The 24921-nt window shown below is 34.6% G+C and overlaps 1 long non-coding RNA gene, 3 other non-coding genes and 6 pseudogenes across 4 annotated transcripts; all 10 read left to right on the top strand.

Annotated features, from left to right (window-relative positions):
• The first annotated feature begins 9464 nt into the window (after positions 1–9464).
• LOC111823395 lies at positions 9465–9536 on the top strand. Its single transcript, XR_002826401.1, has one exon. It is a non-coding gene; the product is annotated as a small nucleolar RNA SNORD113/SNORD114 family (small nucleolar RNA).
• Positions 9537–11438: 1902 nt separating this feature from the next.
• Positions 11439–11517, top strand: LOC111823391 (annotated as a pseudogene).
• A 1187-nt stretch (positions 11518–12704) lies between these two features.
• On the top strand, positions 12705–12774 carry LOC111823399. The gene has a single exon (XR_002826405.1). It is a non-coding gene; the product is annotated as a small nucleolar RNA SNORD113/SNORD114 family (small nucleolar RNA).
• Positions 12775–16423: 3649 nt separating this feature from the next.
• Positions 16424–21508, top strand: LOC111823375. The gene is made up of 4 exons (XR_002826395.1): positions 16424–16476; positions 17605–17659; positions 20646–20730; positions 21434–21508. It is a non-coding gene; the product is annotated as an uncharacterized LOC111823375 (long non-coding RNA).
• Positions 17302–17375, top strand: LOC111823384 (annotated as a pseudogene).
• LOC111823388 lies at positions 20116–20179 on the top strand (annotated as a pseudogene).
• Positions 21066–21139, top strand: LOC111823387 (annotated as a pseudogene).
• A 319-nt stretch (positions 21509–21827) lies between the features above and the next one.
• Positions 21828–21896, top strand: LOC111823376. The gene has a single exon (XR_002826397.1). It is a non-coding gene; the product is annotated as a small nucleolar RNA SNORD113/SNORD114 family (small nucleolar RNA).
• Positions 21897–22499: 603 nt separating this feature from the next.
• Positions 22500–22574, top strand: LOC111823402 (annotated as a pseudogene).
• Positions 22575–24622: 2048 nt separating this feature from the next.
• LOC111823398 lies at positions 24623–24697 on the top strand (annotated as a pseudogene).
• Positions 24698–24921: the final 224 nt, after the last annotated feature.

Raw genomic sequence — 24921 nt, 5'->3', positions numbered from 1 at the left:
AACAATGAATGAATACAAAAAATGGGATCTAATATGGACTATTGGCACAATTATCCTATGAAAAAAAGTATTTAAATGTATCCAGTCCTGCACAAATGACGTCCATTATTAGGAAAATGTTCTATATTCTTACTATGTGGTTAGAGACGCCAGAGAAGGATGCTGGTAGTAGTCATGTTATGTTCTTGTGTTGGGCATTAGATAAAGTCTATAAATTAGATGTCAGGCCATTCTGGGGCCATTGATTAAAATGTAGCCTGAGTTAAGGTTTATGACTAATCTCGTACAGGCTTACTAATATACTTTGGGAAATTTAAGTGTAGACTTTTATATTCTTTTTAAAATCTGCTTTCATGCCACACATTAGATACATCATACCTGACTTAATTATTCTTCATTGGTAAAAGTCTTGGCTATCATTTCTGTGGATAAAAAGCCTTGAAACCGATTTACGTAACAAAGTTCAGACTTCATGTTCTTGATTTGGGGTGGGGGTGTAGTTTATGGGTTTTCATATTTCAGAAAAAGAAATGAGTATCTATTTAAAGAAAATAAAAGCACCAGTTATTAACCGAGTGTAGTTATGTATTATGAACAAAAAAAAAGTTAGATTATTTCAATTCAACAGAAGTGAGCCTGTCAAGGAAAATAAGATCCAGGTTCATTTCTATCACTTTCAGAGTTGGTTACTATTAGTGACCTGGCTATTGAGTTTTTCCGGCAGGGGGAACCTTTTTTTCTGCCAAGGACCATTTGGATATTTATAACATCATTCGCGGTCCATACAATACTATCAAACTTAAACATTAGCCTGCTATATTTGGTCAAACATTTAATGAACTCATCCCTAGTGCATTGGCAGGACCAGACCAAATGATTTCTCGGGCCTTATATGGTTCCCCACCCCTGCTTTAAGGGGAGAGTGTAAGAAGATGGTTGATAGTGTCAGGGGTCTTGTTCTGGGGTAAGATGCTGGGTTCATGGTCAGTGTTGTACCATATTTAAAATATGGACAAATTAAACAGAAAGGATTAAATATGGATCAGCAATGAGTTCAGGATTTCTAAGCAGCAAGGGATTTAATTATGCATCGTGTGACAAAGAGATTCATCGGTCGATGTTAGCAATTTCGAAGTACTTACTGTGATTTGGGGGATTTTATGTGCCAATTTTGTTATTGTTAGTGAATCAATGAATGAATCAATAAGTAAACGTGGAAATGAATGAAGGAAAAGAGTGCCAAGCCTAACTAAACCAATGATGAGTGCCCTGGGGTGTCTGGATTAAGGATGTTGATTAAGCCCGATAGCTGTGAGATCCATTAGAAAAAGAAAATTACCCTATTATCTCGGTGGGAAATGAGCTTACAGCAGAAGTTAGCAAGTGTCAGATCCTATTTTTGCTCTATTAAAGTTCTGGAGCATAGATTATACTTTAATAAGTAAATTAATACGTGAATGAAAGCATAAAATATGTGCATTATGGAGGGCCTTGATTGGAACAATTATGAGAGTATGTAATGAAATAAGTAACAGGACTAATACAATTTGGAAGTGTTGCGTTCCAGCAAAGTACATAGATCAAGGCTCTGACACGTTGGGGTAAGGAACATTAGAAGACAGCTGTATCGAGAGTCCATGTTGCTGTTGATGGGTAGCAGCCGACCTTTTGGATGCTGCCTCCTTTTAAAAAAGACTTTACTTTTTAGGACAGTTTTATGTTCACGATCAAATTGAGTAGAACGTTCAGAGAATTGCCATAATCCCTCTGACTCCATACATGGACAGCCTCCCCCATTATCAGCATCCTCCACCAGAACGGGACACTTTGTGACAATTGATGAACCTACTTGGACACGTCATTATCATAGTTTACATTAGGGTTCACTCTTGTTTGTAAATCCAATGGACCGAGACAAATGTATAATGACATGTGTCCATCACTACAGTATCATACAGAATATTTCACTGCCCTAAACATCCCCTGGGCTCTGCCTGTGCATTCCCCCCTTCCCTCTAACCCTGGCAGCCTCGAATCCTTTCAGTGCCACCAGTTTTGCTTTTCCAGAATGTCATCTGGTTGGAATCCTAAGGATGTAGCCCTTTCAGACTGGTGTCTCTCCCTGGGTAATAGGCATTTCGGTTTCCTCCATGGAAGGAGGCAGTTCTTTCCATGGCTTGATTGCCCACTTCTTTTAGCGGCTGAATAACCTTCCATGGGCTGGAAGGAACACAGTTTATACCCATCCACCTACTGAAGGATATCTTGGTTGCTTTCAGGTTTTGGTAACTATGAATAAAGCTGCTATAAACATTGATGTGCAAGGTTTTGTGTGGACATAAGTTTTCACCTTCTTTTGGGTAAATACCAAGGAGTACAATTGTTAGATTGTCTGGTAAGAATATGTCTAGTTTTGTAAGAAACTGCCACACACCTAATTGTTGTACCTCATTGTTGTTTTAACTTGATGACATCAGAAGTGGAGCATCTTTTCATATGCTCACCTGCCATTTGTGTATCTTCATTGGCACTGTGTCTGTTAAGGTCTTTGGCTCACTTTTTAATTGGGTTGTTTGTTTTTTATTGTTGATTTTATATGATACGAATAACAATCCTTTAATGGATGTATCTTTTGCAAATATTTTTCCCAGTCTGTAGCTTGTATTTTTGTTCTCTTGATAGTTTTTTTTTCTTTTGCACATAAGAAACTCTTAATTTTAATTAAGTCCAGTTTATCCATGATTTCTTTCTTGTATTGTGTCTTTGGTGTTGTGTTTAAAAAGTCATCACGAGACTCAAGGCCATCTAGATTTTCTTCTGTTATCTTACAGGACTTATTTTTTTATATTTTACACTTTGGTCTATGATCTATTTTATAAAAAAATTTTATGAATTGATATTTTTATTGAATTTATTAAGGTGACATTGGTTAATAAAATTATATAGGTTTCCAGTGTACAGTTCTATAACACATCATCTGTATATTGTATTGTGTGTTCACCACCCAATGTCAAGTCTGCTTCTGTCACCATTTATCCCCCATTTACCCTCTTCTACCTCCCCGCCTTCCCTCTGGTAGTCACCATACTGTGTCTGTGAGTTTTTTGTTGTTGTTTTTTGTTTGTTTTTTTACATTGCTTAATCACTTCACCTTTTTTAGCCCCCCCAAACAAGTTGATTTTAATAGTCCTTAAACAAGCCTTTGAAGTTACAGTTTCTTTAAATATATTAATCCAAATACTTATGATCTTTTGGAGAGAATGTTTGTGAAGAGTATAAGATCGGTGTTTGGATTCCTTTTTTTGCACTTCGATATCCAGCTGTTCTAGCACCATTTGTTGGAAAGGTTGTCTGTCCTGCTTCATTGTATCACCTTTGCTCTTTTGTCAAAGATCAGTTGGCTCTCTCTATTTAGTGGGCTCTCTATTCTGTTCCTTTGATCAGTTTGTCTGTTCTTTTGCCAATACCACACTGTCTTGGTTACTGTAGCTTATGTCTTGAAGTCAGGTACTGCCAGTCCTTTAACTTTGTTCTTCAATATTGTATTGGCTATTCTGGATCTATTGCCTATTTATATAAACTTTAAGATAAGATCAGTTTGTCTATATCCACAAGATAACTTGTGGGGATTTTGATTAGTATTGCATTGAATCTACAGATCAAGTTGGAAAGAATGACATCTTGACAATATTGAGTCTTCCTATCCACGAACATGGAATATTTTCCCACTTGTTTAGTTCTTTTTTGATTCTTTTCATCAGAGTTTTCTAGTTTTTTTCATATAAATCTAATATATTTTGTTAGATTTATACCTAAGTATTTCATTTTTCAGGTGATAATGTAAATAGTATTGTATTTTTTTAAAAAAATCCTCACCCGAGGTTATTTTTGCCATTGATTTTTTTTGAAGAGAGTGAGTGGACAGGAGTTGGGGGGAGAGACAGAGAAAGAATGAGAGAGAGAGAGAGAGAGAGAGAGAGAGAGAGAGAGAGAGAGAGAGAAACATTGATGTGAGAGAGACACATCAATTGGTTGCCTCCCATATGTGCCCTGATGGGGCCGGGTATCCAGCCTGTAAGCAGGGTATGTGCTCTTGACCAGGAATCAGACCTGAGACTCTTCTGTCCAAGTTCTGATGCTTTAAACACTGAGCCAAACTGGCCAGGGCAATAGTATTGTGTTTTAAATTTCAAGTTCTACTAAAGCAATTGACTATATATATTTTCTACATAAATGACCATGTCATCTGTTAACAGAGACAATTTTATTTATTTCTTCAATAATAATACACCACTTATCTTTTTCTTGCCTTATTGCATTAGCTATAACTTCCAGTACAGTGTTGAAAAGGAATGGTGAAATGGAATATACTTACATTGTTCCTGATCTTAGTGGAAAACCATCATCGTTAAATATGTTATTATCTATAGGTTGTTTCTTCATCAAGTTGGAGAAATTCCTCTCCATTCATAGTTATTGAGAGTTTTTAATCATGAATGGGTGTTCTATTTTTTCAAATGCTTTTGCTGCATCTGTTGATAGGTTCTTCCTTAGCCTGTTGATGTGATGGGTTACATTAATTGACTTTTGAATATGGAACCAACATTGTATACTTAAGATAAATTTCAGTTGGTCATTGAGGATTTTTGCATTTTGTTTTCATGAGAGATGTTGACCTTTAGTTTTCTTTTCTTGTAATGTTTTTGTCTGGTTTTGGTATTAGAGTAATGTTGGCCTCACAGAATGAGTTAGGAAGTATTCCGTCTGCTTCTATCTTCTGAAAGAGATTGTAGAGAACTGGTCTAACTTTTTCCATAAATATTTGGTGGAATTCACCAGTGAACCCACCTGGGCTTGATGTTTTCTGTTTTGGAAGGTTATTAAATATTGATTCAATTTCTTTAATAGATATAGGCCTATTCATATTGTCTACGCTTTCTTGTATGAATTTTGGCAAATTGTGTCTTTTGAAGAATAGGTTCCTTTCATCTAAGTTATCACAATTGGGGGTCATAGAATTGTTCATGGTATTCTTTGCCTATCCTATTAATGTGCATAGGAAAGGTAATAATTTATCTTCTTTCATTTGTGATATTAGTAATTTGTGTCTTCTTTTTTTTCTTAGTCTGACTAGCAGCTAAATGATTTTATTGATCTTTTCAAAGAACCAGATTTTGGTTCATTCATTTCCTCTTTTTATTTTTTGTTTTAAATTTGATTGATTTATGCTTTACTTTTTTTGAGATTTTGTTTTTATTAAAATGTTGTTTACATTTAGTGTTAATTTGTATTAATCTCAGGTATACAGCATAGTGGTTATATAATCATATACTTTACAAAGTGTTCCCCCTGATATTTCCAATACCCAATTTGCACTGTTACATAGGTATTACAATGTTATTGACTTTATTTCTATGCTGTACTTTACATCCCCATTACTATTTTGTAAATACTCACCTGTATTTCTTGGCCCTTTCACCTTTTGGCAACCATGAGTCTGTTCTTTGTATTTTCTCCAGTTTCTTTCTTCAGTGTTATATAAGTTTCCAAGCACAGGTCTTTTACCCCGTTGGTAAAATTTATTTTTATTTAATTTTTTATCCAATTATAAATGGGATTGTTTTCTTAGTTTCCCTTTCTGATAGTTCATTATCATTGTATAAAAATGCCACCAACTTCTGGGTATTTATTTTGTATCCTGATAATTTACTGAATTTGTCAGTTCTGGTAGTTTTTGGTAGACTCTTTAAGATTCTTTATATACAGTATCATGTCATCTGCCGATAATGACCGTTTTACTTCTTCTTTCCAATTTGGATGCTTTTTATCTTTTCTTCTTGTCTGATTGCTATAGCTAGGACTTATAGTACTATGCTGAATACTAATGGTGAAAGTGGACATGGCTGTCTTTTTTGTCTTCTTTTTAAAAAACTTTTTATTGATGAAAGTATTACATAAGTTCCCCTTAGGCCCCATTGACCCCTTCTAGCGGGCCCCTGCCTCCAGCCCCCCACCGCAGGCCTTCACCACACTATTGTATGTGCCCAGGGGTTATGCATATATGCATCCAAGTTCATTGGTTGATCTCTTCCACCCGCCTACCCACCCCAGCCTTCCCTTATTCCTAATCTTAAGGGAAATGCTTTTAGTTTTTCTCCATTGAGTATTGTTAGCTGTGGGTTTGTTATATATGGCCTTTAAGATGTTGAATATCTTCCCTTCATTCCCACATTGCTGAGAGTTCTTACCATAAATAGGTGGTTGATTTTCCCCAAAGCTTTTTCTGCATCTATTGATAGGATCATGCGATTTTTTTACCTCTCATTTTGTTAATGTGGTGTATTACATTAATAGATTTGTGCATATTGTACCACCCTTGCTTCTGAGGGATAAATCCCACTTGATCATGCTGGATGATCATTGTAGTGTATTGCTGGATTCCAATTGCTAATATTTTGTTGACATTTTTGCATTTATGTTTATCAGGGATACTGGCCTCTAGTTTCTTTTCTTTGTAGTATCTGATTTAGGAATTAGTATAATGCTGGCCTCGTAAAATGAGCTTGGGAGTCTTGCTTCCTGTTGAATTTCTTGGGATAGTTTGAGATGGATAGGTTTTAGTTGTTTTTTGGTAAAATTGACCTGTGAGGCCACCAGCCAGGAATGTTGTTTTTTGGGGGGTGTATTTTTTTAAATTTCTGCTACAATTTCGTCAGTTGTAATCAGTCCGTTCAGATTTTCTGTTTCTTCTTGATTCAGTTTTGGAGACTGTTTCTAGGAATTTATCTACTTCTTCCTGATGGTCTTGTCCAATTTGTTGGCATGTAGTTGTTCATAATTTTTCTCATAATCCTTTGTATATCTTTGGTGTCAATGTTACCTCTCCTGTTTCATTTCTGATTTATTTATTTGGGTCTTCTCTTTTATTGATGAGTCTGGTTAAAGGTTTATCAATCTTGTTTATCTTTTTAAATAAGCAACACTTGGTCTCCTTGATCTTTTGTATTGTTTTTTTAGACTCTATTTAGTTAATTTCTGCTCTGATCTCTATCATTTCCATTCTTGTACTCAATTTGGGCTTTGTTTTTTCTTTTTTCAAGTTCCTTTAAGTGTAAAGTTTGATTATTTATTTGAGATTTTCTTGATTCTTGAGGTAGTACTATAATGCTATGAATTTTCCTTTTAGGACTACTTTTGCTGGGTCCCACAGATTTTTGGTGGTTTTTTTCTCATTTTCATTTGTTTCAAGGGATTTTTTGATTTCTTCCTTGATTTCATTGTTATCCTATTCATTGTTTAGTAATATGTTAGTTAGCCTTCATGTGTTTGGGTTTTTCAGTTTTGTTTTGTTTTTCTTATATACCATTATGGTAAGAGAAGATTCTGCTTTAATTTGTATAACTTATTTTGGATAATTGGATTTAACTTGTTCTTTTATTAGTTTACTAAAGTATATTACTGACTTTTAATTTTTGTTTTTTTCTTTAAAAAAGTATATATATTCAATGTGTACAATATTGTGTTTTGATATACATACACATAGCGTATTACTGTAATCATGGTAATTAATGTATCTATCTCTCCATGTAGTTCCTTTTTTCATTTTTTCTTTTTGTTATAGCAATCTACTCTCTTAGCCAATTTCCAGTATACAATATGTTATTAACTATAATCATCTTGCTATACATTAGATCTCTAGAACCTATTCATTCTAAATAACAGCAACTTTGTACCCTGACAAGCATCTCCCTTTTTCCTCCATTTTCCACTTGTGATTGCTACTATTCTACTGTCTACTTTAATGTATTCAACTTTTTTAGATTCCCACATATAAGTGAGATCATGCAGCATTTTTCTTTCAGTATCTTGCTTATTTCACTTAGCAAAATATCCTCCAAGTTCATCAATGTTGTTACAAATGACAGTTTCATTTTTTAAGACTGAATAATATTCCACTGTGTATATACCACAATTTCTTTATCCATTCATCTGTCAAGTGACACTTAGTTCTTCTTTTCTAATATATGCATTCAATGCTATAAAATTTCCTCCAAGCACTGCTTGTGCTGCATCCATTTTTTTAAAGAAACAGGAAACATTTACATAAATGAATATTTGATTGAGTACATATCTAATAGAATGTCAGGCAGTTATGGAATGTGTCATTGATCAGATTGTGCTCACTAAATTTTATTAACAATCTCAAAATTGACTCAATTATTTCTGTGACTATCAAGTAGATAGACAGATATTAGTATCATTCAGGATTTATTTCCAGTGTCTTTGCATTTGCTGATATTGAAGTATTATTATAATGAATGAATGAATGAATAAAATCCTATCATAATTATTAAAAATATGAAAAAGCACAGATCAATGAATAGCATGATTTATGAAACAATGATAATGATTAACTTGGGTTTCCACTACTGATGTTTATTGAAAGAAAAATTCCCAGCCTGCTCTCAGTAGCTCATTGCATTCAACAGTATTTCTGTTCTTGATTATTGACTGGCATACCAATTTGACTTTTTTAAATATAATGCACGTATGGCTAAATCATCCCATAAGTGATTAAATAAATAAGTGAATGAATAAAAATATATACAATAGAATCAAGCATGAGTCATTGAAAATGTGAAATAGGGATTTAAATATACTCAATTCTGCGAAAGTAGCATCCATTAAAAGTAAAATACTGGACTAATTAAAGAGGACCAAAGTTTATTGCCATCCAGTTCCATGTGGTTAACATACATTAAAATATAGGTTAATTCCACTTTGTCCTCCACAGAATGACTGCCAGGTAGCTGACTTTTTCATTTTTCGAAGAAATAGAATCTTGGCAGTTAGCTCTGTGGATAAAAACCATAGTAAATAAGACTCGAAGTTCCCATCATTGGTTGGAATGTTTTGTTCACAAATCTTTAGTCAAAAGAATCAATAATTATAAATGAACGAAAAACTCCTAAGTGTGGACCAGTGATGGGAATATGTTCAGAATCAAAAATTACATCTAATCTAATTTGGGATAACTGAGGGAATTAAAAAAAGATAGGATCATTTCATTCATTTTTCAGAAAAATTTGATATTACATATTATTTTCCTCCACAAAGGACTTAGCCATTTGCATATTTGTATAGTCCTGGCTGTTATCCATGTGTGTGGCAGCCCATAGCCAATGAAAGATGCAGTGTTTAAGGGGGATTAAAGATGGTGGTTTCACCGCTCTTACTGAGCCATCTTTAAAACATGGGCTAATTAAATAAAAGCAAGCCACAGAAGGATGGATGGTCAATGTGGCTTTGGTATGAAGCATAGATGTAATTGATTCCACATGTTCTCTGAGGTCTACTGTAAAGGAGATCTACTCTAATGGGAAGATCATCTTCCTGGAATTTTATGAATGTATTGGTATTCATGGATCAATGAATAAGTAAGCATGAAGGAATAAAAACATGCTTGGACCAATGATGAGTACCATGGGGTATCTGAAGGAGTTTTGATTAAACCCATCTGCAATTCTTAGGTCCACTAGTAATGAACTCATGTCATCTTGTGTTTGGGCTTTTTTTGATTCTTGGAGATAGATTATAATTTTTATTATAAAATTCATCCAAAAGTAAATAAAATGAATGAAAAAAGAAGATAGGTCATTCACCTATTATCAAGAAATTTAATGAAACATGGATTATTATTAAAAGTTGGCTGAGGCTCAACTTCCAAAGAATTACAAGTAAAGGCTCTCCCTGCTCTGGAAAGGACCATATACACTGTCACTTGCACATTAACAGTCAGAGTTTTTGTTCTGTGTTGGTGGTGGATTGCTGACTGATTGTTTTATTAAGGAAATGGAAACACATTTACTCATATAAATAGTTGGTTAAATAACCACATAACTGAAAACCAAGCACAGAGACCAAAGATGAGAATGTTTTATATGACAATACTCATGATTAACCTTTTTACTGATTTTTATTAAAGAACAAAACAGAAGCAAGTCTGTTATTGACGGTAGAGTTCCGTGTTTTTATCTTGTAAGTAAGATCTCAGAGACTGAAGTCTTTGTATAGAGAGAAGTATAATTTTTTTATCTTAATCTATGTTTGAACCTTCAGCAAACCACAGACCAAGTAGGAACACATTTTGACATGAGGATACCAATTCATCTTTGCTCCCAGCAACACATATTCTAGGACGAAGTCTGGGCTCTGCTATTATTTGAAAGGTGCACCTAGAACTTTCCAAGTTAAAATAATTTGGTTCTGGATTGTTGTTTAACCATTTTGGGTCCTTAGAAAAATGAGGACATGGTATTGTTATTCCCTCAATAATAAAATAAACCAGTGAATAAATTGATAAATACATAGAGTAGAGGATTGATGAGATTGTACCTACCGATGAGATTGTACCATGAAAAAATTAAATATGCCTAATTCTACACAAATAAGTCCAATAGAAATATTATTTTGCCTCTCCCTATGTAGGTAGCAAATAAAGTCACAGGTCATTAATTGGTATAATTTTTATTTTGTATTGAACAACGAACTCAATGGTGTTCATATTATTTAGTAGTAAAATTTAAGTAAAGATAAGATTGCCATTGTTGAGAAGATGATAAGAATGTGCTGTGAGATAGAGTTTATGATTAGTCTAGTCACTAGCAGGGGTCCTCAAACTTTTTTTTTAAAATTTATTTTATTGATTTTTTACAGAGAGGAAGGGAGAGAGAGAGTTAGAAACATCGATGAGAGAGAAACATCGATTAGCTGCCTCCTGCACATCTCCTACTGGGGATGTGCCCGCAACCCAGGTACATGCCCTTGACTGGAATCAAACCCGGGACCTTTCAGTCCGCAGGCCGACGCTCTATCCAGTGAGCCAAACCGGTTTCGGCTCCTCAAACTTTTTAAACAGGGGGCCAGTTCACTGTCCCTCAGACCGTTGGTGGGCCGGACTATAGTTTAAAAAAAAACTATGAACAAATTCCCCTGCACACTACACATACCTTATTTTGAAGTAAAAAAACAAAACGGGAACAAATACAATATTTGTATTTGCATGTGGCCTGCGGGCCGTAGTTTGAGGCTAGAGTACCTTCCAAGATAGCAGATGTCAGTTTTGTCATTTGTGGGCTAAGGTAACAGACAGGTGTGTGGTTACTGATTACACCAACTAGTGAGAGGAGCAGGTGGACACTAGTCATAAGTCAGGCTCTGACCTGAAGGACGGTGCTGGCTAACTCTGTGGATAGTGATTGTCAATTTGTTCCAGGTGGACAAGGGCAAGGACAGATCTTGGTTGCATTTAAGGCTTTCCTTCTCAGTTTTGTGTCATTAGAGTTTATTGATTACATAATTACTATTATTCATGAATCCATGAATGTATGAATCAGTTAAAAAGGGCATGATTGAGAGAAGCAATAGAAAGCTGTGCCTGGATCAATGATGAATAGTGGTGCAGGTATCTGAGTCAACACACCCCTTTCATTAAGTCTCTGTGACTCTGAGGTCCATCATGGAAAAAGAACTAGTCAATATTCCCTGTAGAAATTAGCTAAGAGTAGGAGTTAGGAAAATTCAATAAACTTGGGTCTGGGCTTTTGTGATTCATGGGTATAGGTTGTATTCTTTCCAGTAGAATCAATACATGAAAACACACAGAAATATATCTATGAACGACGAAGAGGCTTATTCATGGAACAATTGGGACAGTGCAGTAAAAGAACTTAATATAATTCTGAAGGAAAATGAACAGGTTTAGTTTATAATCCTCTTTCACATGGAACATATTAGCATGTGTAGTTAGGCAGTTTTCGAGTTTTAGTCATTTGCTGGGTGTTTTTTTCTAATATTAAAGAAAGGGAAAGTGAGTCAATCAGTAGTATATTAAATAACCATCTAATGAATAAATGTTCATATAGTTGGAGATTTGTAAACATAGATCTTAATCTTGGGCTACATGGTGGATGTAGTAGTGTTTGTTATATTATTTAAAGCTAAGACTTTAATACTGGGTTGATAAAAAAAATAAAAAGAATCTAAATCTAGTCTAAACCTGCTGTTTCCTCTCCAGAGTGAACGGGGGACAGCTGAATTGTCTTGGTGAGCACGGTGCATAAAGTAATATAAGCGAGTCCCCTAGTTTACATTCTCTGCTTGGAGTGTTTGTTCCTGGGCGTTATCTGAAGAAATTTAAAGTAATCATTCTGTACTACATACATGAAATAAATAAAACACTCTAAGTGTGGGCCAATGATGGGAATGGATTATAATCCAAATGTTATGTTTAATGTAAATCAGTACAACTGAGGCAATTTTAAAAGATGTAGAAGTTATTGGATTCATTCTCAGCACAGTTTAATATAGCCAGGGTTGACGCACACATTCTCATGTGCATAGAGCTGGCGGGTAACTCTATGGGGGCAGAGACTTGCAGAAGGTGCTTTCATTATTTTTAATGGAAACATCTTTGACATATGGACACATGAAATGAGAGAGGGCCACACAGGAAGAACGCTGAGTATAAACGCAGGGATGTGGTCCCATCCCGTGTGCAGCTTGAGTGCCATTACACAGAGATGGAGTTTATTAGTTCTTTGCGACAAGAGCCTGAAATTCAAGGATCTTGTTTTGGAATTTTATAATTATATTATTACTTGTGAACCAGGAAAGTAATCATCATTTTTAAAAAATTCCCAGCATGGACCAGTGATAAATGTCATGGGGTTTCTGAAGCAAGAATTTTGATTAAAGCCTAAGACTGAGGTCCATTGCTCTGACACACCTCATTATCTCCTAATGAGCCTACAGAACCTTTTTCTTGGGCTTTGCGGTTTGGGGTGTGAATGCATTATTATAATAAAATGAACACACACATAAAGAAATATGTCAATGAATGAAAAGTAAGAGTAATACATGTACACTACTTTTATCCCATTGAATGAAACATGGACAATTATTAAAAGGCAATTTTGAAATTCTCAATTCCAATGAATTAGTAGTCAAGGCTCTTAGCACCTTAGTAAGGAGCATATGGTCATCTGTTAAGAGGCAATGTTTTGGTTCTGTGTTGAGGCAGATTGCCAATTGGTCATTTTATTAAGGAAAGGGAAGTACATTTACATAAATCCTTGATTGAATAAACTATGGAATTGAGGGAGAGAGCATGGAGCAATGATGAGACTGTTTTATACAAACACAGTAATGATTAATGCAACCTTTTAATGCAATTTTGTGTAAGCAAACCTTCGTTAAAGGAACCAGTGTGCTATTCTTTTGGCGAAGGACATATGTAAATATTATTGAGGTACTTATCCCGTGTGGGTGGTCTCACATACGTTGAAGTATAATTATAAATGAACAAACGTATACATTTATATTTCAATCAGCCAATAATACATCAATGGGAAGCATGCAATTGGGTGTAAACATCATGCTTCATCATGTTTTACACAACTGATATCCATAGGAAGACAAGGGTTCTAGGACTTTCCAAGGGTGCATTAAACATTGGCAAATAACAATGTTTCAGTTCTATTTTGATGGTTGTTTATATTTTTGGGAATTCTTTTAGGAAAATGAAGAGATGGTCTTCTTACCCCACAGTAATTAAGTAAAGCAAGTGACTGAATAAATATATTAAGTAGAGTTAAACTTGGACCATTGGTGAGATTGTGCCATGCATTGAATCTGCCATATATCCAGTTCTGCACAAAGTTCAACATAAAAGATGATCTTGGCTGTTATCTATGTGTGCAGCAAGTACAGACAGATATTCCTATAAAAATAGTTTGTTTCTTTTTAATGTTAGCAACACTGGTGCTCATTATATTACTTAAAATATAAAATTGCACATATTGCCCAGCCAGCGTGGCTCAGTGGTTGAGCATTGCCCTATGAACCAGGAGGTCACAGATCCGTTCTTGGTCAGAGCACGTGGTTGCATACTCGATCCTCAGTGTGGGGCATGCAGGAGGCAATCGATTAATGATTCTCTCTCTTCATTGATGTTTCTATCTCTCTCCTCCTTTCCTCTCTCCAAAATCAATAAAATATATTAAAAAAAATAAAATTGCACATATTAGTAAATATAAGGTAGTGGATGCTCTCTCTTAACAAATGTTAGAATAGGACTTAAGTCTTTGATTAATTGTTATTGATCCTTTAAGATAGCTCAAGGTATACTGATTCTTTTAAAAATTTGTTGTTTACTCCTCAGAATGAACGCTATCAGATTATATTATTATCTCGTGGTGACAGTCTTGCTTTTTCCCTCTTTGGAGTAAAGAGAGAAGAGATCAATGTAAGTAATAATCAGAGCTCATGTTCCCGCCATTCACTCAAATGAATTGCCCTGTCTTAGTAAAATACTAAGCACAGCACCTTGTACAGCCTCTAAACCAGTGGTTCTCAACCTTCCTAATGCCGCGACCCTTTAATACAGTTCCTCATGTTGTGGTGACCCCCAACCGTACAATTATTTTCGTTGCTACTTCATCACTGTAATTTTGCTACTGTTATGAATCGTCATGTAAATATCTGATATGCGGGATGTATTTCCATAGTTACAAATTGAACATAATTAAAGCATAGTGATTAATCATAAAAACAATATGTAATTATATATGTGTTTTCCGATGGTCTTAGGCGACCCCTGTGAAAGGGTTGTTCGACCCCCAAAGGGGTCGCGACCCACAGGTTGAGAACCGCTGGTCTAGACTATGCTGAGGTGCCACGCCTCCAACTCTGGGGGAACTGGTTTCAGAGACACATTCATATCCTCAAGGAACTCGGTTTTGTTTCCATAATTCATGGACATTGATTGTATTATTATTCATAAACTGATGAATAAGTCAAGAACAAGATATTAAATGAAAGCACGGAGTACCAAGTCTGGATCGATGATGAAGAAATGGTTGGGGCATTCTGAAAAAATATTCTGATTACCCAGCGGCTCCTGAGGTCCACTGCGTCAATGGGAAATGTGCTTACAGAGGAAACTGGGAAAACTCAATGATGTGTTCTTGATGTTTTGTTGTTCATGAATATGAATTATATGATTATAAGTACATCAACACATGAGTACAGTATAAAGAGGAGGGTTGCTCCTTACCTAATTAGGAGAGGAGCCAATGAACCAAGGGTCATTGGTAATACATTTTTGAAATTTTGAGTTCAAATAAAGTAGACTTGAGGCAACGGATAGATGTTGTTTTTCTGAGTTGGTGGTGAGTTTCTGTTGTAGGTTTTATTTTAAAAAGGGACAAAAACTTACATAATTGCATAATAATCAATAATACTTTATATAATAAGCTCAATAGCAATATACCAAAAAATTTTAAACACAGTATAAAATTATTTTAATGTATAATCATCTAATATAACCAATAATAACTATAGTATGCAAATGATTAGATAGTTATTGAAATGTGGAAAAGGTCTAAATATGGGCACTGAGAAATGTGACTGCTAATTCCCTTGTGTTCATTGATTTTTCATTTAAAAACTAAAATGTAAATGCATTTTGTATAGAAAAAGCCAATGGATAAGTTTAGCTCCAAGCAGTGTCCTCGCCCATTGTCCTTAGGTGCTATCATAAGCGAGTGAAATAATAATTTCATATCCAGTCCCTTAGAAAGGCATAAAGGGGGGCAGTGAGGCAATATGTGGTGGATGCAGAGGCGGGATTCATCCTGCTCTCACCTTATGTAAAGTCACTTAAATAACAAAGATCCAGGCCCCTCTAAATGCATCTTTCTATTAGCATTCCAATTCAAATTGATTTAATAAGAACATTCAATGTCTCATTGGCACTAGCCACATTTTAGCCCTGTGTGGCCAGTGTCTGCCATATTGGGCAGTGCCCATAAGCAACATCTCATCACTGTGGCAAGTTCCATCAGTGCAGACGGTGCTGAGACAGAAAGTTGCGTGTAATCTGTGGAGCTTTGGGTAGCCAATGTCTCTGTCCTTTTGTGATTCCCTTAGGAAAAGAGAGCAGATAGTTAAATTAACCTTAGAGTTATTAACTAACTGAATAAATAAGTTAATCAATAAATATGTGAAAGGAAGCACAGCATGTCCCAGTGGATAGATTTAACTTCACTTAGTGTTTCAAGAAACAGTCTCATTTGGTAAAATTTTTCCCCAATAAAAAGTGGTGTCCTTTTTGCTATTTGGTAGGGGTATATAGGCAGATATGAATATATTAATCATAGCTATAATTCTTATGTTTGATGGTAGATTAATAGATGAAAAGTACATGGCTATTGGGTTGATGAAAATGTGACACAAACTAAAGTTTATGAATAATTTAGTAGTGATCAACGAACTACTATTTAAAAATCTCAATTTACCCCTTTCATCTTTTTAAAAATCTGCATTTTCTCGTGAATGAACACTCCACCTGGGATTCAGACCTTGTCCATTGAGGAATATCTTAGCTGTTACCTCTGTCTGTGGGAAAAGGGCAATGTAAGTAACACAGTTTCTGTTCTCGGCTGATATGGTTTGGTCATGTGTGGTCACTGAGGTGGTTTAGTGGGACAAAGCTATATAAACAAATAAAGTCCAAGAAAACCAAGTATAGACCCCAAATGGGATGTGTTTGGTACCTAAAACTATTACCCTCTTTTCAGAGAGAAGAAGGGGGTTTGTAGTTTGTAGGGGGGAGATAGTTAACGGGGAACTTCTATGCATCTATGCATAGCCCATGGACACAGACAATAGTGTGGCCAAGGCTTGGGAGGGGCGGAGAGGAGGGGGTCATTGGGAGAAAAACAACAACAACAAAAACCCAAAGTGGGATCTGTAACACTTTCTACAATAAAGATAAATTTATAAAAAATTAACCCATTATAGTACACCCGAGATTCATTTCTTCAAACGACGGAAGGCATTTAATTAGTTTTGAGAATTGTTTGCTATTCCCTATTATTTCTGCACCACAGTTGATTTAAGTATTACATATTGGTAGGAATCCAGGCTAACTGTTGAGAGGAAGCTCTTAGAAGGTGGAACACATTGTCTTTGTCCTAGATGTGGGGTTCCCTTGTGGGTTTTGAGTGTCTATGACGTCATGCTTTAAATTGGCCAAGTTAAATGGACACGGCCCAAACCATGGGCCATTTTGAGCAGAGATATTGTATGAAGCAAGGTTCACACTGAGATCTAGTCTAAAACTTTGTGAGAAGTCAGTCTAGAGACAGACCGTAGTTGTATCAAGGACCTTGTTCTTGGAAGTTTGTGATTCATGGGCAACTGAAAGTATAAATGAATTAAGAAAAAGAGGGCCAAGCCTGGACCAATGATGAATTTGGAGGGTGTCTGAATCAAAAACATTGATTAAAGCCATCGGTAACTCTCAGGTCCATTATCACAGAGTATCCTCTGCTCTTCCTTATGGAAATGAGCTTATAGCAGAAATTGAGGCTGTTCAGGCCCCTTGATCACTTTATGGATATAGACTGAATTTTTCAATGATAAAAATGAGACTTGAATCGACTCTATGACTAACCTAGTGCCACAAAAGTAATGTCATTTAAATCAGTGTAGATATGGACTGCTCATGGCCTTGAACTTGGCATATATTTGGCTCCACAGATTGAAGACCACGGTTGGTGTCATCAGTCTGCTGATGAAGATCTTGGCTGTTAGGGTAAGAAACCTAAAGACTGAGGTTAATATGGTCAAATAACTTGTTAACGTTCCTAATATGAATGTGTTATGACACAAAGATTAAGGGTTAAACCAATTCAGTACAATTGCAATTAAAAACAAGATGGAAGACATTTTCTCTGATTAATAATCTGTCTTATTTTTGCTCTGCATTTGATTTAAACATTTATCCAGCAATAAATTCTTGGGCTGCACGGTCCAATTTGGTTGCCCCTAGCCATATGTGACCATTTAAATTTAAAAGAAAGGTGAATGTTAAATTCAGTTCCTCAGTTGCACTCGCCACATTTGAAGTCCTTAGTTACCTGTGGCTAATGGCGACCGTATCGGAGAGCCCAGTCATAGCACATTCATGTTATCATGCACAGTTCTCCTTGGTGGCTCCTCACTGAGGGAGGCGTGCATCCGGAGATGGAAGGTAGTTGGGATAGGATAGGTGTGAAGAAAGGATGTTCATTGTTCCCTCACTGATGGCCACTGCAGAAAGAGATCTAGTCTATTGAGAAAAAAATTGAGTTCATGGCAAAAGAGCCTAGAAAGACATCTTGGTCATAGTCAAGGATGTTCTTGGCTTTTATAAAAAATAATGAATATTGACTTTATTACTATTAGTGGATCAATAAACAAAAGTATAAATGTAGAAAAATATTGTTTACCCTGGTCAATGATGAGTGTGCCTGGATCATTCTGAAATCAAGCATTTTGATTAAACCCTGTACTCTGGGGTCCATCACCAGAACATTCCTCTTTGTGATCTGAATGGCACATGAGATTACGCTAGGAGTTATGGATATGAAGGAGTTTGTTGTTGGGTTTCTGAGTATTGTATTTTCACTAAATCAATGAATGAATCATTGAAGAAACATATAAATGAATAAAGAGAAAATGGATTATTCCTGATTCAAATATGAGAATATGGAGTGTAATATATATAATATAAAATCATTGTTAATACATTTCTGAAGCACTGTTGCAGTAAAATAAATAAATTTATTAGAGCTGACCCTTTTGGGTAAAGAGCATTTAGATAAATGGATATAAGAGCCGATGTTATTTTTCTCGGCTGAGTTATTGGTTTTTTGTTTTATAGAAAAGGACAAAACATCAACTTAAACTAATCATTGATTAAATCACTGCATAATTGAGAGGACTTAGACACAGACTATGTTGAATGTGTCACATGACCAGTTAGGATTAATTCAATGATCTTCACTATTTTTTTAATTTAAAAAGAATAGAAAAGATTATTTGGTCTTTTCTTTTTGTGCCCAATGAATATATGGACAGGCATTAATATTATCCTGTTTCTCTATTAATGATATTATTATGTGTAAAAGAATAAGTTAACATTATTCTTTTGTCTGATGTTGGTTTCAAAGGTGTTCATTATATAAGTTAAATTTAATATTTGAAGCAATTGATCAATAAGCTATTCAGATTTTTAATATATAACAAACACTAAGGTTTATTCTTAATCAAATATTGTTGACTTAGATCAATTTAAAAAATCTGACTCTATGCTGATCTATCGGCCTATCTAATCTAATCTATTTTTATATTTGCTTTGCATTTACAGAATGAATGCACACATGATTCAATTAAAGGAATGTAGAAATATTAGCTAACTCAAAGGAATCACTTCTGACTTGGTGGTTTGTCATGGGTCTTAACTCTTAAAAAAATATATATATTTATTGATTTTAGAGAGGAAGGGAGAGAGAGAGAGAGAGAGAGAGAGAGAGAGAGAGAGAGAGAGAGAAGCATCAGTGATAAGAGAGAATCATTGATTGGCTGCCTCCTGCACACCCCCTACTGGGGATTGAGCTTGCAACCCAGGCATGTGCCCTTGACTGGAATCAAACCCAGGACCCTTGACTCTCTATCCAGTGATCAAACCAGCTAGGGCATAGGGTCTTAACTCTTATTGAAAGGAAATAAATAGTTACATATACAAATAAAATGAATGAAGGTTATGTGTGGGCCAATTTAGCACATCTGAGGTCAACTAAGGAGAAAAAAATAAGACCATTTATTCATTTTAAGAGTTAATTATTCAATTAATTAATGTAAAATGTATTATTCAATTTTAATTCTGAGTCACAGTTCATTTTAACCTCCCTTTACAGAGACACAATTTAGTCAGCTTCAATTGCAAACGGGGTTAAAGTTTAAATTCATTTATATAGCAAGCATTGGAGTCAATTAATGAAAGATATATATATATATTTCTCTACAGAATTACTTCCTACTGACAATATAGGATTTATATAAGTATATCTATACTGTTAGTGGGAAGTAATTCTGTAGAGAAATACTGGAAAATTCAAGGATCTAGTTTCAAGTTTTATGGCCTGTAGGCATTTATTTTATTATTATTAGTGGATGAATTAATTAGTAAAAACATGTAGACCCAATTGAAGATAATGAGGGCCAATCCGGACCAATGGTGATGACTGGTGGAGTATGAGTCATGGATGATGAATACTATGTGCCTGTTTATTTCACACAGTATATAATCTAATCTGTACCTTCTGTTGAAATATTCCTATGGACAGATGTTAAGAATATTCAAGGATTTTGTTCTTAGTTTTGTGTTCATGATATTTAATTTTATTAATATAAATGGAAAGAATATAAATTTATGAATAAATAGGGTGTAGCATTGTCCAATTATGTAAATATATGGTGAGTCCAGAAATACTATTACTATATATTAAAAACACTGAAGTTCATTAAGAAATAAATGTCTTAAAGGCATTACCTCTCTATCTAAGGAATGATACCTACACTACAAATAACAGTCCATGCTCTTATTTGTTCTGTGCCTTCTTCAACATTGTTTTCTCAAGAAAAAATATCATAATTTAATATAGACTTAAATGTCTAATAAAATGATAGGAGGAATTCAGGATAAATGAAGAGAATATTTCCATATTTTAATCATTTGTTCTGCTTTGTACTCTCAGAATGATCGTTCCCTGCAGATGTAATCATCTTTCATGGTCAGAAGCTCTCTAGTGACCTCCATGTGTTAGCAGCATGGAGACTCATGTGAGTATAGTCAAAGACTTTGTCTTGATTTGGTAGTTCTTAAAGGATATTTCCTGTATTGTTAACAGAATTCAAGAAGGCCAACCATGGCCCAATGATAAATATGACATTCTCATGATGTCATAATAACATGCCAGATGAACATTGTGCTGATTAATCAATATTTGCAAAATATTGATTAATAAAAGATGTAATCAAGCTGATAAATGATCACATGGCTATAAAACTTAAAAATCTTGTTAAGTTTTTGCGATTTATCTATTTATTTATTAGTGAAGTGATAAGTTAACTAATAAAGAAAATTAGAAATCAATGGAGAAGAAGAGGGCCAATTTTGGACCAATGATGACGACTGGTGGGGTATGAGTCATGGATGATGAATACTGTATGTCGGGACTCTGAGGTCCAACACAATAAGAAATCTAGTCTATTTCCTCTGTTGGAAATGGCCATAGTGACAGATGTTAGAACATGCAAAGATTATGTTCTTCACTTTTTGTGTTCATGGATAATGATTCTATGAGCATAGATTAGTGAAAGAACTAAAAAACACATACAAGTAAATTCATAGAAATGTGTGAAGCATTGTAAGTTATGAAAATGAGTAAATATTTAAGTTGCGGAGTAAGTTAAATGCAGAAAGCAAAGTTAGTGTAGAGAAAGTCTTAACTTTCCATCTCCCTCTGTGCTTTTCACTTCTCAGAACGGAAGCACTGGGCCTGAACTGCAGATTCTCCCGTGGTCTCAAGATGTCTGGTGTCTGTCTGTTTGGTGCCTAGAAACAAATGTGAGTTTTGTGAACATATACTCTGTATTTGAAAAGTGTGAATTATAACCAAAGAAAGCCAACCATGGTCCACTATTAAATATGGAATTGATATGTCACATTATAGTGATTGATCCCTATGTGAAACTTTGAGGATGATTAATGAAAGACATATTGATGTCATAAATGATCCTATAGACAGATATAGGACTAGTACAGGCTCATGCTCTTAAGTTTCGTTGTGCTTCATATTTTTTTATTTTATTACAATCAGATAAATTGATGAATTAATGAATAAACATAAATGAGACTGGATAAAAAAGGCTAACCCTGGACCAATGATGACTACTGGTGGCGTATGAGTCATTGATGGTGAATACCCTTTAACTCTGAGGTCCAACATACCTTTAACTGAGGAAGTTATAGATGATATAAATAATGAGCAATATTGGGGTTAGTGGAAAGTTTAATAAAATTACCAAAGAATTATATATAACTTAATCACCAAATAATTTAATGTAAATGCAAAGACCAATAGAGAAAATATCTCAATCGTGTTATCTATTCTGCTTTCTACTTTTTAGATGGACACACCCAAGCTGAATAAAGCATTATGCCTTGGTCAGTGATCTTTCTATTGGCCTGTAGGAGCATGAAGACCAACGTGAGTCATTTTCAATGTCTTCATCTTACTCTGGGTGGTTTGTTTGGGGTATTCTCTGTGTATATATTTTAAAATATTCAATATAAGAAAAAATATCAACTATATTCTGATAATTACGTTGGAAATATATGAAATATTATGTTGACTAATCTATCTTTTAAATTATGAAGATGATTAATAAAATTCAATTAGCCAATGATTCTTAAAAAATGATAAAGATTTTTAGGCTCTTGTTCTTGATCTTTTGTGATTCATTGATATGTATTTAATTATTATTAGTCGATTGATGAATTAATGTATAAACATATAGATGAGAATGAAGAAAAGGGGGCCCAAAACTGGACCAATGATGATGACTAATGGCATATGACGCAAGTACTATGATTGCTATGTGTCTGGAAGTCTGAGGTCTAAAACAAAGGAAAATCTAATGTATTTCCTCTCTGGCAATTGTTCCTATTGGTCTTGTAATTTTGGATTAATATATTTCTAGTATATTACTATTAATATCAATGAATCAATGATAAAAACCAATAAACAAATATATCACTAAGGAAACAAGGCTTCACTAAGTTGGTCTTATCAACTATGAATATATATGGTGAGGCAAGAAATATTAATATAAACTGAAAAATCTGATAAGAAATGAATGGACAAAGGGCATTATTTATCTAAGGAGTCATATCATTAATTTATATTTATGTTTATATATGTGTATAAGCCTTTATGACTGAGTAAATGAAATAAGGGGGAAAAGGGTCAATTTAGAGGAGGTCTCAATTTTTTCACCTTCTGCTCTATTCTGTATTCCTTAGAATGGACGCATTTGAGCAGATTGAAGCACCATCCGTGGTCACGTGCTCTATGGTTGCCTGTTTGTGTAGTGAGTAGAGACCAATGTGAGTAATACATTGAAACAGTTCATGTCTTTGAGATTTTTTTCTCTCAAATATTCATGTGTCATCAAGAATGTGAAATATAGTCCAAGATGCCAACTATCGTGAATTATAAATATGGGATTGGTCTGAAGATTATCTTTATTAATCATACATGAAACATTGATGATAATTAAAGAGATATATCAATATGGCAAATGGTCCTATATGTGGAACATTTATTACTCTTATTCTTGTTTTTTATGAATCATATAGTTTTAAAATTTAATATTAGTGAATCAATGAATTAATAAATGAACTTATGCAGATAAGAATGATGAAAAAGATGAATATTTATTGAAAATACTGAAGTTCATTAAGTTGTCATCTTAGACTGCATTATTTGTTTAAATATATTTATTGAATTATTAAAAAATATTAAACATAATAAAAAATTAACTATGGACAAATGATAAAAAAAACATTATATTATTAATCAATAATGTACAGCATTGAGGTTGATTAATGAAAAGGAATTAGCCTCTGTGGGAAATGATTCTATAGACAAATGTGAGAGATATTCAACAATTTTGTCCTTGGATATTGTGAGTCATGTGTTCATTTAATTATTATTAATGAATTAATGATTTATTTGATACAAATGTAGAAATGAATGGATTTTTATTATTTTATAAATGGATCAATTTCAGAATCAAGGTACAAATTTTAAAAATCAGAGATGAATAACATGCACTCTTTAAAAAAATTTTTTTAATTGATTTCAGAGAGGAAGGGAGAGAAAGATAGAAACATCAATGATGAGAGAGAAAAATTAATTGGCTGCCTCCTGCACACCCCGCACTGGGGACCACGCCCACAACCAGAGCATGCGCCCCTTTCGGGAATCAAACCTCGGCCTCCTGATTCAGAGGTCGACGCTCAACCACATCATACACTTGTAATCTGTGGTGAAGGAATAAAAAATATTCCAGTTTATTGAAAATACTGTATTCCGTTACCAAAAATAAATGGTTCCAATACCTTCCATCTTCGATCTTATTCTGGTCACTAAAAGTATAATATTAAGTATTAGCCCCCATTACTGTCTTCTACATGATTGACTAAATGTAAGGCGCGGTCATGTTTCCATCTTGTTATCGTCTCTTTTGCTTTTCACTTCTCAGAACAAAGCCGCCTGAAGGGGATTCAGCATCTGCTGTGTTCAGAAGCTCCATGGAGGGGCATGAAGGCCAGTGTGAGTAATAATCCAAGGTCTTGTCTTGGCCAGGGAAGTTTGTTTAGGATATCACTGTAGTAATTTAAAAAGTGGAAAAAAGACCAACCATGGTCCAATGATTAAACTGGAAATGTCCGAAACATTATGTTGACTACCTAACCTTTGGAATAATGGGGATGATTAATGAAAAGAGGTATAATCAATAAGCCATTGGTCCTAAAGGCGTGTGACAACAATCTTTAGGCTCTTGTCCTTGCATTTTTGTGATTCACACAGATGTGTTTAATTATTAGGAGTAGATTGAACAATTAACAACTGTAGGTGAGAATGAGGAAGAAGAGGCCCAAAACTGGACCAATGATGATCACTGATGGCATATGAAGGAGGTACTATGATTGCTATGTGTCTGGAAGTCTGAGGTCCACAACCAAACAAAATCTAGTCTGTTTCCTCTCTCATTAGGAATATGCAAGGAAATTGTTGTTGTCCTGTTGGATTCATGGATTTCTAGTATATTACCATTAATATCAATGAATCAGTGATAGAACCAATAAACAGATATATCACTAAATAAAACAAGGATGAAGACTTATCAAGTATATATATGGTGATGAAGAAATACAATTAACATAAAATGAACAACTGATGT

This window comes from Myotis lucifugus, unplaced genomic scaffold, assembly GCF_000147115.1.
Source record: "Myotis lucifugus unplaced genomic scaffold, Myoluc2.0 scaffold_479, whole genome shotgun sequence".
Classification (NCBI taxonomy): Eukaryota; Metazoa; Chordata; class Mammalia; order Chiroptera; family Vespertilionidae; genus Myotis; species Myotis lucifugus.
Note: the sequence above shows the minus strand (reverse complement) of the source record. Positions and strands in the feature narration are given on the sequence as shown.